This window comes from Ornithodoros turicata, chromosome 5, assembly GCF_037126465.1.
Source record: "Ornithodoros turicata isolate Travis chromosome 5, ASM3712646v1, whole genome shotgun sequence".
Taxonomy (NCBI): domain Eukaryota; kingdom Metazoa; phylum Arthropoda; class Arachnida; order Ixodida; family Argasidae; genus Ornithodoros; species Ornithodoros turicata.
Genome location: NC_088205.1, coordinates 63,636,160 through 63,647,170, shown reverse-complemented (window position 1 = coordinate 63,647,170; position 11,011 = coordinate 63,636,160). Strand labels below are relative to the sequence as shown.

Genomic DNA, 11,011 nt, shown 5'->3' with positions numbered 1-11,011 from the left:
ACAGGAGTTCAAGCAGGTTAGAAGACGTCAGGGACACATAGAATGAGTGCAGGCATTGACGGTGCTGCACAGGGTTCGACCAAGGACCCAAGATTGCTGCAAGGCTGAGCGGTTAGTTGTTTAGACGGGTCAGTTGGGACTGGAGCAGTGCTCTCTCCGACCTGTATAGAGGGCAGTCGATGAGGACGTGTTGAATTCTCATACAACATATGATTTCATGTGGTAATTTCGGTGACCACCGGTGTATAATTATTTTCACCAACCGCGTAAAAAAATACTGCCGTATGTTGACCGGTGCATTTTGATAAATACCGAAAACCGGAAACCCTATACATAGCTGACGGAAGAGGCGATGACAGGGTCCATTTTATCCATCCACATCCATCTATACACTCCAAGAAAAAAGGAGTAGAACGGGGAGTAATTGCAGCTTCTACTCCCCTAGTCTGCAATTACTCCCCATTTTAGTCCCCTAACCCGACATTTAGTCCCACATTTACTCCCCAGCACTGCAAATTGTCATTAAACTTCGCGAATGGTCTCCTGTATGCAACAGTCTACGTAAATATGTGCCCTTCTTCAATTTGAACGACATAAGGCTGTATAACTCAGACAACGTAGCAATTTTCCAGCCACACAAAGTGAGAAACAGTTAGAGCATCTTTCTTCGCAAATTGTGCCATATGTATGGCGCAAGATTTTATATCACTCGATATATCACGGTTGACGGTTTGCTTCAAGTTATTTTCATGCATGCACACAAATTATGTACCTGGGAGACTTACAACAGCGCGTGAAATGCAGTCTCCACTCTGTGACTCTGTGTCACACTCTGTGTCATTTACTCCCGTTAATTTACTCCCGAAAGAGACTATTTTTTGTGGCAACGCATTTAGTCCCCAAAAGGAGTAAAAGTACTCCTTTTTTTTTTTTTTGTTAGGGTGTACGCAAGTTGTGGTCTCTTGCGAGATTCGGGCACCTGGGAGAATATGCTCGCTGATGGTTGAGATAACTTGAAGCGTCAACACACACACGTGATGATGAGGTGGGAGATTCACCTGAGGCGGTACACTGCCCTATTGCGCGTTGGGAGCGGATGAGAGGATGATGATGCGGGAGCACTTTCAGAGATCCGTCACCAAACCGGTGGAGCGGAAGTACTCCGCAAGAAGACGAAGGCCTTGCATCTGGAGGGCGTTCACCACGGTCCGAGGATCTTCGCGATGTTGAACGGCCGTCGGAGCGTCAAGAAAAGTATGCGGAACGCGCTTATTGGAGAGCCTGGTGCACGATGCTCCCTCAATGGGTGGCTTTCAAGTTGAGAGGTGGCGCTACGCATGCTGGGACTTCGAAATTTTAGTTTCGCTCAAATGGAGCAAAACAAAAGCTTATAAACTCTGGCTTAAACCACGATCAAGATGATTTCGCCTGGGAACGCCTACCCCCGAAACAAGTTACCTTGACAAATACATTGCACGCACTTTCCTTACGGCGTTCGTGAATATGGATTTCGTGACACTTCGTGAATGTTTCGGTTCCGTTTGGCGCGCGCTTCGAAGTCGCAATCTTTCGCTATGCGAAATGTTTCGTTACAACGCGGTCAATTTGAGGTTTCAGATAACAAAGATAACAAGGAACATTTCAGATATGGTTCAATAAAATGTACAGACAGTATTTTACACAGCGATCTTCTGCGCTCTGAGGAGCATGCGGATGTTGTCGTTTCCCTTTAGTTGAGACGAAATTGTGACTTCGTTTTTTTTTTTTTTTTCACGTCATGAGTTTATAATGTTATCATAGCCATGCACAATTCAACATTCTAAGTACACAGCACGACATTTGGTGACAAGTGCCTATATCCCTTAGTTCAATGTTCGTTTACGCTGATGACGTTTTTTTAAAGGCGCAGGATCCCAGGGTATGCGACATTTATGTCCTTTTGCCGCAAAATTAGGGCAGTTAGGTGCTGGACATCCGCCCATTTTTACGTTGAAAAAACGCTGACGCTATGCGACTCCAGCAGAATTTCGGACCGGAAGCGTAAACCCACGTGACATTGCAACTACCCTTACGCCATTTCGACAGGAAGTGCAAGCCACACATAAGCGCTTTCCGCTTATCTTTTTCGACGCGTCAAGTTATCTCGACAATCAGCGGCCATAACATCCATGCTGCGAATATATGAATCGGGTCAACCGTGATCAGTTTGTGTGGGAGGGCATCTTCCTCATTTATATGAGCGATTGTCCTCAGACTGCTACAACGCTGTTTTGTTATGCGCTATATCTTGCAATGACATTTATCACGAACGGTTTCGTAGGTGGTCCTGTGTCACCAGCCGCAGGTGCGAAGTGACATGCCATAACTGGGATACTAACTCCCCCCTTTCCTTTCCCCCGTTTTCCTTTATGCTTTATCCTGCTACACCCACTCTACCCCTTTCCTGTCGCCTGTTTTTGGTTGTTTGTTTGTTTGTTTGTACTTTTTTTTTTCTAGCTCATCTTTTTTTTTTTCACCCACAAACGCATTTTGGGGTAGCCAGTTCTGGCTGGGTCGGGGCTAACCTCTCCATATTTGTCTTTCTTTTTCCAACCCAATCCAACAAGGTAGAGATTCGGGCTTGTTGGTACACACTACTACTGAAGCGCCGAGGGACAGGGACCGAGACGAGAGAAGACAACACGAGGCGTACTTCCAACAGTTTAATGAAAGAAAAAAAAAAAAAAAACAGCACGCCGCTTCATACAGCCCCCCCCCCCCTCCCCCCAATTCGACTTTGGTGTACACCGCAGAAATGACAACTCTTTATCACACAATCTGATAGACGGGGTGCTCACACTGCTGTTAGTTGGTTCTTATGACAAGCTATGTTAATACACTGCCAATATAACTGGGTACACTTGCATTTTTAGCGGTGCTCTGCCAACCACCCTTGCCAACCCCCTGCCGCACTTGACACTCCCTTAAGCCAACATTAACGCAACGGCTAGTCTGGTCTATATAGTGTCTCCCACACGTGAGAGGAAACCTGTATACCACATTCGTGGTACACTCAACATACGGATCCTTATGCTTGATCGCACACCCAAATCTGTGGTTAGGCTGCTTGTCTACCTCTTTAAACACCGCACCGAGCTTCCTTGGAGCCGATAAGATTACTGTAAACGTATTTTTATTCGCGATGTATTAATCTTCGCGAATCGCGCAATCTCTCACTTGCGAAGTTCATTGCAAGCATTAATTTCGCGATTTTTTTAGCAGTCGTGAAATTCGTGAAAATTAATACATCGCGAATGAAGATACGTTTATATCTACGTTGACTCTCGCCGCTACCTTCTTTTGTTTTGATACCTTATGCATGAAGGGAATACATGTAGGAGAACCAACTAACTTCGGGAGATAATTGAGGCGGAAAGAATCAGTCAGCCGAAAGACCAGTTTGTGAGCATCCCGCCTATCAGTTTGTCTGGTAAAAGTTTGTCATTTCTGCGGCGTACGCCAAGGTCGAAATGAGGGGGTGGGGGGAGAGACTGTATGAAGCGGTGTGTGGTTTTTCTTTTCTTTCATTAAACCGTTAGAAGTGCGCCTAGTGTTGTCTTCCCTCGTCTCGGTCCCTGCTCTCTGGCGCTTCTCCAGTAGTGGGAGGCTAAGTCCGTTCAGTGCAGGGGCGGATCTAGAGGGGGCGCCCGGATGTCCTGACCCCCTCCTCGATTTCTGTCTTCACATAGTGTTTAATTGACCCTATATCGCATGCTGTCCATGCGATGCTAACATGCTGTCCATGGCTGGACCCCCTCCTCAGAAAAATCCTGGTCCGCCCCTGGTTCAGTGTAGAGATAACCTCATGCGTCGAGAAAAATAATCGGATCGCGTCTATTGGTACGGTGTACGGTACGGTGGTGGTGAAAGGGCTTGCCGTTGTCGGCCTCACGTATGTGGGCAACGTCACGACTGACGCCCTGGGAAAATGTGCGTCCTGGGCCGACTTCTAGGGGAACTGTGCCGACATATGTCTGAAAGCGTCTGAGGAAAACCCAGGAAAAACCCCAGATAGCACAGCCGGCACCAGGATTCGAACCCGGGTACCTCCCAGTCTCGACGTGACATGGCCAGCACGCTAACCACTGAGCCACGGGAGCTATTGGTCTATTCACGTCTATTGGACAGCGGAGAGCACCGTGCCCAGCGCTGTCCAATAGGCGCCTTCCGATTACTTATCTCGCCGCATGTAATATCTCGACAATCAGCGAACATAGCCTCCCTGCATGGTGTGTTGCCCCGGAGTGTTCAGCTTGTGTACAAGAGAACACCCACTACATCATCGAAAGGCGCGAACGCGGGGAACTCATTCACCGCTTTTACGGCATTCGCGACCCTGTCGTTCACACTGTGTTCCGAACTGATCCGTTTCATTCTTCGAACTGTATTCAAGCTCCACACGTGTAATACGTAAAATGTCGTTGTCATACGTCAGAATAACAATTGCCAAATACGTATTTATTGCGTTTTATACAGCAACCTGTAGAGCGATGCCCGCTTCGAGCAGCAGACGACGTGCATTTACACATGTCTCAACACAGTCGGCACACTTACTTCATCGTCTTCTTTCAGCAGCGGCTATGATGCGGTCTTTGATGTCTACCTTAGAGGCTTGATTACAATTTCGTAGACGAACGTTACGCATGCGCAATGTTTGTTGCACTGATCTCTATGTGTAAAGGCTGGATCGCGCATGGGAGAGGGGCTCGTGGGGGAGAGGCGTGCCTTCGGGCCGCCATGTTGGTGGGCCCTAAAGTGATGTGTGCGCCCATAGAAAACAATGGGAGGCAACAGAGATTGTGAGTATTTATTGCGCTGCAAGCATTTGTCGTTGTTTGTCATCACACAATTTTGTAAGGTGCCAGTATACTGATGTATCCTAACAGTGTTTCACAGGTGTCCTGCCGTTCGATTCTTAATTACGTTATGTTTTGCATTCCGAAACTAGACCGTCACTGCAGTGCAGCGCTGGGGATTGTACTACAGCACGTTTCCCAGCCAATATTTCAATAAGAAACGACTTGAGGTTAACAACAACCATGTATATAATATCCCGTACTGCGTTCTGGACAAAAATTGTTCCATAAAGAACGGTCCGGGAAGAGATATACTCGCATGGCAGAAAGAGATCGTTCTGTAGAATCACAGCCGTTGTTTTAGCCGTGTATGCGTTTAGTATGATTTATATCAAGCATCGCCTTAGCACGAGTCTCTTAGTAAACGGCAGCGGTGCTTTGCCTCGCAAATATGGGTACACAGAAGCAGCCCAAATAATTACTTCACGCAATTAGATCACACTCTTTAGGACAGTTAATCAGGTATAGTGATGTAAGCTTAATCAATTAAGTTACTTAGAAAGTGGTAACACCTCCTTGAGACACAGGACTTATCTCTTTTTGAAGTACAGCCCTTCTATGTTTGTTTGCTTCTTCCTTTATTTGTTCTGATTATTTGCAGGCGCGGTTGTGCCAAACTGAATGTCCTTCTCCAGTGCTCATATGCTTTTGTTGGATACAACTGCAGCGTGAGAAAAGTTTGTCATGCTTGTTATGTGGAGCATGTTCGAAAAAATGCAGCTCCACATATGGTCTTCAAATTGCAACAGGACTGTTTGGAGCTTGAAACAGTTGTGATTTTGTCATTTTGGCCCTCGTGTACCCAGTCTGTGAAACGCAAACAAAAAAGTGTAACACGATATGCTTTTGTAATGAAGATCACTGATGATGAGTAAAGAGAATATACGAGTTCAAGTTTATTCAATATTTTATATCATTCATTATATTATTCAACGTCTTATGTCAAGTTTGTACAACATCAAGTTTATTCAAGTTCAAGATTTATTTCTTGCACTTATGCGTTTCAGGATACAATGAACGTGCAGGGAGGTCGCAAAAGGCTACATTTATTGTTTTGTGACCTTGCTACAATGGCAATATATATTTTAGTAATGACAATGATCAGGTACGCTCTCTAAATTTGTAGCACTCAATTTTAGGTTGGAATGAGCAATGAATAGCAACTTCCATCCTGATATTTTCTCATATATGCTAAATTTTAAATTTAATGTGATCGAATATGTGATAATATAACAATAATATATAAGAATATAATATGTGATAAATGAATGTGATCAACAGTAGACGTAAACAACATGAGTAGCCAGAGAAGCAGGAGGAGCACGTTGCAAAAAATGCAGCTGCACATCTGAAACTCCAATCATTATCATCGTCATCTAAAAGGGAGTGTGGTAGCACTGCCGTGAAACCAGGCACGATTTCTGAAGATCTTCTATGACACTTTCCGCAGTTTGCACACTTTTCTGCAGCGTCAGACTCTCTCATAGGAGTTACTTTTCAGTAACTGTGACTCCCATCTTACATTTTAATGTGCGAGGGCTCTCTTGCACTACACATGTACGGTTTCCAAACTGCAACATGACGATTTGGAGCTTGAAACTCGAGCCCTGGTGTACCCTGTCTATGAAATGATACCAACTGAATCATGTCTGAAACGTGATGTTTAATGGAAGATGGCTTTCTTGGTTGTGCGTTCTGCGTGACAAAGATGTAACACGATATGCTTTTGTAAAGAAGATAAGTGATGTTATGCTCTATGAATGAAGAGAATATACATTTTTCAAGTTCAACATTTATTCTGTCATATACGCATTTCAAGATACAATGAATGTGCAGGGAAGTGACAAAACAATACATTTATTGTTTTGTGACCTCCCTGCAATGACAATATATATCTCAGGAATGACAATGTACACGTACACTATGCAAATTTGTTGCACCCAATTTTCATACATGCTGAATTTTAAATTTTTGTTTTGCTGCCTATGTGTTCAGTGTATTACAAATTGCTTAATGCAAACAACACTTTATTAATTTCAAGCTTTTTGCTCCCATCTAAGATATTCCTATCCTGGAGGAACTGCCACTTCGACACCATAAAATATTCAGTAGGTTTCACTCTGGCAGGCCCTGCCACTGCAAATTTCCTGAATTGAAACCATTCAAACTGTGTCATAATCTTAAATACGTCAATATTTCTGCAAGTAGTTGACATGCTCGATGACACTCCTCCTGCAGCTAAGGCAACTAAAAAAAAGAGTTCCAAGAGGCCGAAGGTAAACCTACAGCTGCACGAGTGTGATCAACAGTAGTGCATTCTCAATAAATAATTTTCTTCTTATAGCGTACATATGCATGCCTATTAACTGGAACAATTATCACAGTTCCCTGACAAGTTTTAATTTCTGAGAGTGTACTGTAGAGGCTGCTTAGATCAACAACAGTTCATACAAGGTATTATATACTGTGAATGCCTTTAAAAATCCCACGTGACACATATGCCTTTACTTTATGGAGGTGCTGTGGTAGTCAAAGTTTGTGGGCATTACGCAGGTTCTGCACCCATTTCTTGAGTATGTTGAGGCAGCTGTGAAGTAACCTGCATTGATGATGATGATTCCAATTTTTATGGTGCATCGACAACAAAAGAAATAATACATCAGAACATTGGTTTGGGTGCAACCAGTTAAAAATGAATATGTTGTTTAATAAATGCATTGGACAAATGTTAAAACATCAGTTTAAAACATGGTTTACAATCCCTGTATCTTCTAAAAATTAAAAAGATTAAAAACTATTCTAAGAAGAAGTACAATCTCTAATTATTTTATTGCTGGGTGAAGGAGCCTAAAGTCTAAGGTGTGTTTCTGATGTGAACATGTAAGAAAATATGCAGAACTGAGAGAGGCTAACCACAGTGCGTGCACTGAGGTTGTTCCTTCCTGTAAAGTAGAAACCAGTGGATGAGGAACGTGATACTTACCTGTACACCCAGCCGTATCACACTGCACAGATAATTCACTGGGTAGCCCTCATGACAAAACCTGTATTGAGAGACCACTTTTGCCTTAAAAACTGCTACAAATAGCACGACACGCTACAAATTATTACTATTGTAAGAAGCTGACGATACAGCTCAGACACAAAGGCGTTATTCAAGTCGCGCCACACCACCGTTACGTAGGATTCTTTGTCACAAATCAAACCAAGGCACAAAACAATACCAATACATGAAAAAAGGTGACAATCCTGGTCTCATTATGACGTAATACCGAACTTGTGCGTGAAGGTAATTCAAAGAAATGAATGTGGCACTTGGCCACTTGCTTCCGCAGAGAACACAGTGTACCATGCTAGCAATGCATGCAAAAAAGCGCTCGAGTGCTCGCACATATATTGATGACAACACTACCTGTGTAGTGTAACGTGTTCTTTCAAGCATATTATGCACTCAAACTGTATTTGCCGCCGGGTATAATGCAAGTGTGCTCGATTGAACGTCGGAAGAGCGATCAAGCAACCTGCATCCAGTGCTCGTTTTGAACAAAAAAACACTTCATAATGGTCAACTAAATATACAGAATGGACGCCTATTTATTCCTCGATAAAGAGTGACTCACCTGTATAAATTTAGGCCCTGTAACCTTGCCAGTACGGTTGGTACGACCGTAATTGCAAGAAGTTGCCATGATCGCTGCGGCGACTGTTGTGGGTACAGTAAGATGGCGGCCGGTTTCTTCACGCTCGCGCTCCCTATCCGCCATCCAGCCTTTTACAATCGAGATCAGTGGTTTGTTGTCTGCGCCGCTGTTCTCCCGTCCCATCATTCTCGCTCGCGGAGCGCGCTGATTGGTCCAGACTCTCGTCTTTCCCGGCACTCCCGTCAAAAGTAGAAGCAATCTCTACTCTCGCGCTGCGCCTTTCGGCACCTTCGCGGCGTCCGCGGGATTCACGGCTTGCTGTGTGAACGTGACAAGTTCACCGGCATCCCCGACATTCGCGGCGTTCACTCACGTAGTGTGAACGTAGCATTAGAGTTTGTTTAGCATCATCGTCACCGTGTATTTATGCACAGTGCAGTGTAGTTACGCAGTTATGGTACATACCGAAGCCAATGCCAGCTTGCATTACTAAGAATCTTATCCGGGTGATTGGGTGCAGTAGATACGGTACTCCGGAAGACACTTTACCAAAGATCTCCTAACACACTCTATCGAGAGCGACAACATGCGACAACACATTCAAGCTATTTCACAGAGCACTAAGAGGCTTTTAATAAAACTTCAATCGAATTTCAAAAAGAGTTTCGCCATAAATATAGCACTAACGACGGCCCTAAAAAGGTACGCGTTTAAAGGCGTTCCGCACAATGCCCAAAGAGCGCAGTCAATTTTGTTACATGTACATTTCCCAATCTTGATGCCAAACATTTCACTGAGAATATGGATGAAATGCACAGCGAAATCGATCGGGAATCGAAAATCGCCTACCCCCATCAGTGTCACAAAGTTCATTTATTGATTGCGGAAAATCACATTTGAAGCAGTGTGAGGTCAGACAGTTAGCGCAATATGCAATATAATCATTTGTAGATTGGATTTGCCCGTGCAAAGATTTTGCAAACAGATTCTAAAGCTGCAGCACGCTTCGAAGCGCAGACGCAATTTATTGCGCCTATCTCCCCTGAGGAGGACGGCACGTGCGAGCGACCTTCATCATACGAGCACATACGTAAGCGTATCACTGGGCCAATTACGAAGCACGTCTCCAATGAAGGCCAAGCGACAAGATAAAGATGCGAGTGGAGTTACGCCGTATGTATTTACATTCCTTTTCGTTGTAAAGCTGTCCTTTCTTTGCACGTCATGCTATTTTTTCCCCTCTTGAATGCGAATTCGAGGTTTTCGTCGTCGTTACTCAGCGAATCAAAGGAGCTTCTTTTAAAACCTCTCAACTGAGAAACCAGACACTTTTCACCTGGCTGTTTTATTTTGTAACCAAGCGAAAGTAGATGTTTATTAGAGAAACCAGGTAACTATAATTACGGTACGAGCCTGTATCGCCTATTTATGTATTGGTTTGTTAAACATTAAGAATCACATCAAAGGGGTCTTCCATAAATGCGTGAGAGTGAAACCCTGCATCGACGTACACGGTGTTTATTTTCATTCGTTATATAATTTTTATTTAAAACACTAGCAGAGCAAAAGAGATGCCGTTTTTGCAGTTGAGTTATATGGCTGGCGAGCATTCTCTCGAAGGAAGTGTATTACTACATAACCATTAATTGCCTAAAATTCGTTAATTAACTAAAATAGGGGATTTCGCGCACAAGCGAGATAACAGAACGAGATATTCGTTCTTGAGAGCCATTCCATGTTTTAAAAAACCCTTAAACGCGCACGTGCGTTGAAATATCAATTCCTGAATTTTGCTATGCAAATGAGGGGGGGAATATACATTTATTACAAGGAAAGGTCTGCGAGACCAAAGTCGGCATGCTATTCCATTAAAAAAAGAAGTGGGGTGGGACTCCTGGAGCGCGCATCTCAGAGCTTGGTGGCCAGGCCAGTGCTCTTCGGAAAGTGCAATAAAGCACTTGTGACGGCCCAGTGTTGGCGCTGAGGCGCAGGGCCAAGAAGTGCGGTGAGCGTCAGTTGGTTGTGCCCGAAATGCTCGAGGCAGCGGGAAAGGGTGGCGCGATGGTTGATGTACTTGGGGCAGATCAGCAGGAGGTGGGACATGTCCGCAACCACTTCGCAAACGACGAAGAGGGCCGAGATCTGCCTCCCCATCATGCGCTGGACCGGTGGAGTGTATGCCAAGTTGAGGCGCAGCCGGCGGAGGAGTGTCTCTTGTGGCCGCTGGAGACGTCGTGGTGGGGAGAACTCCACCGCCGGGTCGATGGAGCGAGGAAACTCCTTGGAACCAGCGGATCCGTGAATGAAGCACCGGGCCTCTTGGGCGGCCCAGAGTCGGATCTTGATGCGGCAGGGGGGGGGGGGGGGATTGTTCGCGTGCACGCCTGGCCGCAGCATCGGCACGATCGTTCCCGCCGAGGCCAATGTGGCTGGGTATCCACTGGAGACATATATTGTGCCCGGAAGCAAGGGCGG

At 44.9% G+C, this 11,011-nt stretch overlaps 1 long non-coding RNA gene across 1 annotated transcript; it reads right to left on the bottom strand.

The window, feature by feature from the left end:
* Nucleotides 1–7,384: 7,384 nt before the first annotated feature.
* On the bottom strand, nucleotides 7,385–8,636 carry LOC135396132 (uncharacterized). The gene is made up of 3 exons (XR_010423321.1): nucleotides 8,516–8,636; nucleotides 7,879–7,939; nucleotides 7,385–7,494 (listed from the first exon to the last, which is right to left on the bottom strand). It is a non-coding gene; the product is annotated as an uncharacterized LOC135396132 (long non-coding RNA).
* Between the last annotated feature and the right edge of the window lie 2,375 nt (nucleotides 8,637–11,011).